The sequence below is a fragment of the Humulus lupulus genome, chromosome X (assembly GCF_963169125.1).
Source record: "Humulus lupulus chromosome X, drHumLupu1.1, whole genome shotgun sequence".
NCBI classification, from domain to species: Eukaryota; Viridiplantae; Streptophyta; class Magnoliopsida; order Rosales; family Cannabaceae; genus Humulus; species Humulus lupulus.
In genome coordinates, this window is record NC_084802.1 from 230308240 (window position 1) to 230312159 (window position 3920).

The 3920-nt window shown below is 37.1% G+C and overlaps 1 non-coding gene across 1 annotated transcript; it reads right to left on the minus strand.

Moving 5' to 3' along the window:
- Positions 1-715: 715 nt before the first annotated feature.
- On the minus strand, positions 716-822 carry LOC133807627 (small nucleolar RNA R71). Its single transcript, XR_009879529.1, has one exon. It is a non-coding gene; the product is annotated as a small nucleolar RNA R71 (small nucleolar RNA).
- Between the last annotated feature and the right edge of the window lie 3098 nt (positions 823-3920).

Genomic DNA, 3920 nt, shown 5'->3' on the forward strand with positions numbered 1-3920 from the left:
GAATCGATTGCATGCACTTGCATATGTATATTTTCACGATCAAGTTTTTGGTGCCTTTGCCGGGGACTTAATTTCCAATATCAAAGTTAACTGTTATTTGTTCTAATTTGGTATATTTATTTTTTATTTTTATTGTTTTACACTTATTTGGATCAAGGCTATATTGTGTTTCAGAAATTGTTCGTATATGCGAGGATGTAGACAAATGGAAATCATACCAATAGATCTTGAAATTGAGAAAACATGTAGAAAGAATCGAAAGATAAAGAAAATGTTGGATTTCACCATGGCTGAGAACGCAAATAGCGTTGTCAATAATGTAAATATGGGTAACGCAGCTGAAGCCGATCCGCCATTGAGAAACTATGTCCTCCCTACTGTTAAGGGGAAACATTCAAGCATTCGTCCTCCAACTGTTGAAGCCGATAATTTTGAGATAAAATCCTCAATTATTCAGATGGTGTAGAACTGTGTACAATTTGGGGGCTTACCAAATGAGGATCCAAATCTCCATATCACAAACTTTTTAGAGCTATATGCGACATTCAAAATGAATGGGGTGAGTAACAATGATGTAAGATTGAGACTATTCCCATTTTCACTAAGGGAAAGAGCTAAGAGTTGGTTGAATTCTTTACAAGCCAACTCTATACTTACTTGGAAAGATTTGGCTAAAAAATTCCTTGGTAAATATTTTCCTCCTGCCAAGTCAGCCAGAATAAGAGGAGAGATTAATAACTTCCATCAGCTGGATGGGGAGTCTTTATATGATGCATGGGAACGATTTAAAGAGTTTCAAAGGAAATGCCCACATCATGGAATAGAGAAGTGGCTGCTAGTTCATACTTTCTACAATGGTTTGGGGGGCAATACAAGGACAATTATAGATGCAGCATCGGGAGGAGCGTTTATGAGAAAAAGTGCTAATGAAGCATATGAGCTATTGGAAGAGATGGCTATGAATAACTATAATTGGCCTACTGAGCGTGAGAATAATAAAGTAGCAGGAGTCTTAGAAGTTGATCCAATAGTGCTATTGACCGCTCAAGTAGCATCTCTAATCAAACAATTGCAACAAATTAATCTCACCGCACAAGCAATGCAAGTACAAAATGTTGTGAGCTGTGAGATTTTTGGAGGACCTCATTCTTATGAACAATGCCTGAGCATAGCTAGTTGCTCAACAGATGTGAACAATATGCCCTTGGAACAAGCACATGTTATAGGTAATTTTTCAAGACCTGCACCCAACACTTACTCAAATTCCTATACACCTGCTTGGAAAAATCACCCTAATCTTTCTTGGAAAAGTAATCAAGGGTTACAACCACAATATCTGCAGTATCCATCTCAACAACCCCCTCATCAACCAACTTATGGATTACATTCGAGCCCATATTATGATCCAAACCCACACCCATCTCATCCACCACTACATCCTCAAATGAACCCGCCAACAATTCAACCAAACCAATTAAATCAATTTATGACAGAGACAAGGTCTTCAATAAGGAGTTTGGAGACACAAATAGGTCAATTGGCTCAAATGTTTTCTAGTAGACAGCAAGGGAATTTGCCTAGTTCCACAGAGGTAAATCCTAAAGAACAATGTCAAGCTGTCACTCTGAGGAGTGGGAATAAGTATGATGGACCTACAATTGATGAAAAATGGAAGAATATAGAGAATCAACAAGTTACTAGTCCAATACAAGAGGAGGTTACTGAAGACCTTCCAAAACCAAAAAAACCAAAATACACTAAACTTACATCGAAGATTCCATATCCTCAACAGTTTCGAAAGGCTAATCTTGACAAACAATTCTCCAAATTCCTTGAAGTATTTAAGAAACTTCACATTAACATCCCTTTTGCAGAGGCTTTAGAACAAATGCCTAGTTATGTGAAGTTTATGAAAGAGATATTGTCTAATAAGAGAAAAATGGAGGATTATGAAACTGTTGCATTAACTGAAGAGTGTAGTGCAATTATTCAAAAGAAGCTTCCTCAAAAGTTACGAGATCCGGGCAGCTTTACTATACCTTGCACTATTGGGAACTTTCATTCTGAGAGAGCTTTATGCAATTTGGGTGCAAGCATAAATTTAATGCCGTTGTTTGTATTGAAAAGGCTTGGTTTGGGGGAAGCTAGACCCACTACTGTTACTCTTCAATTGGATGATCGTTCTTTAACACATCCCGGAGGTAGTATAGAGGATGTTCTAGTAAAGGTAGGTAAGTTCATTTTCCCAGCAGATTTCATTGTATTAGATATGGAGGAAGACGAGGACGTGCCTATTATATTAGGGCGACCATTTTTGGCCACGGGGCAAGCGTTGATAGATGTTCAGAAAGGAGAGTTAAGGCTTAGAGTACAAGGAGATGAGGTTGTTTTTAATGTTTTCAAAGCTTTGAAATATCCTTCAGTGAATGATAGTTGTTTTTGTGTTAGTGTATTGGAGGAACGGAGTAAAGGGGTCCAATCTATTAAGGAGCCATTGGAGTTGAGTTTGATTGCAAGTGCTGAAGAGTGTGCTGGTACTGAAGCTAGTGAGTATGTTAAGTGGCTGAATTGATGATGGAAAATTTATAAAAAGAAATATGAGGAATTAGGGCAAGTGCCTGAGAGACCTCTCCCATCCATTGAGAAACCACCAGCTCTTGAGTTAAAAACCTTACCTAATCATCTTAAGTACGCTTATCTGGGGAAGAATGATACTCTCCCAGTTATTATTTCAGCTTCTTTATCTGATACTAAAGAAGAGAAGCTTCTTAGGGTATTAAGGCTCACAAATTAGCAATTGGATGGACTTTGGTAGATATTAAAGGTATTAGTCCTTCAACGATGATGCACCTTATTAGTGGAGGAGGATAGTAAACCTAGTATTGATGCTCAAAGGAGGCTCAATCTTTCAATGAAAGAAGTGGTAAGGAAATAAATCCTTAAATGGTTAGATGCAGGGGTAATTTACCCCAATATCTGACAGTGCTTGGGTTAGTCCTGTCTAGGTTGTTCCAAAGAAAGGTGGCATGATGGTGGTTAAAAATAATAATAATGAACTTATTCTAACTCGTACGGTGACGGGTTGGAGAATTTGTATTGATTACCATAAACTAAATAAAGCCACCAGGAAAGACCATTTTCCTTTACCTTTTGTTGATCAAATGCTAGATAGATTAGTAGGCCATCCTTATTACTGTTTCGTGGATGGATATTCGGGATACCATCAAATTCCTATAGCACTGGAGGATCAGGAAAAGACTACCTTCACATGCCCTTATGGAACATTTGCCTTTAGGAGGATGCCATTTGGGTTATGTAATGCTCCTGCCTCCTTTCAAAGATGTATGATGTCAATCTTTTTGGACATGGTGGAAAAAGGTATTGAAATTTTTATGGATGACTTTTCAATCTTTTGACCCTTTTTTTATTTTTCAAAAATTTCAAAGCCCTTATCTACCTTACTTATGAATGGTGTGGTATTCAATTTTGATTCTGATTGTTGAAAGGCGTTTAACACACTGAAGGAAAAATTAGTAACATCTCCAATTGTTGTATCACCAAATTGGGAAAAACCTTTTGAATTAATGTGTGAAGCTAGTGATTATGCAGTAGAAGCGGTTCTTGGACAGCGAGTTGACAAGGTATTTCGAACAATTTATTATGCTGGTCGAACCTTGAATGATGCTCAATTAAATTATGCAACTATTGAGAAGGAATTACTTGCAATAGTCTTTGCATTTAACAAGTTTAGGCCATATTTAATTGGTAATAAGGTGATAGTTTACATAGATCATTCAGCTATTAAGTATCTTATGACCAAAAAGGATGCTAAAGCTCCCTTTATTCGATGGGTTTTATTATTGCAAGAGTTTGATATGGAAATTCGTGATAAGAAAAGGACAGAAAATCTAGTTGCTCAT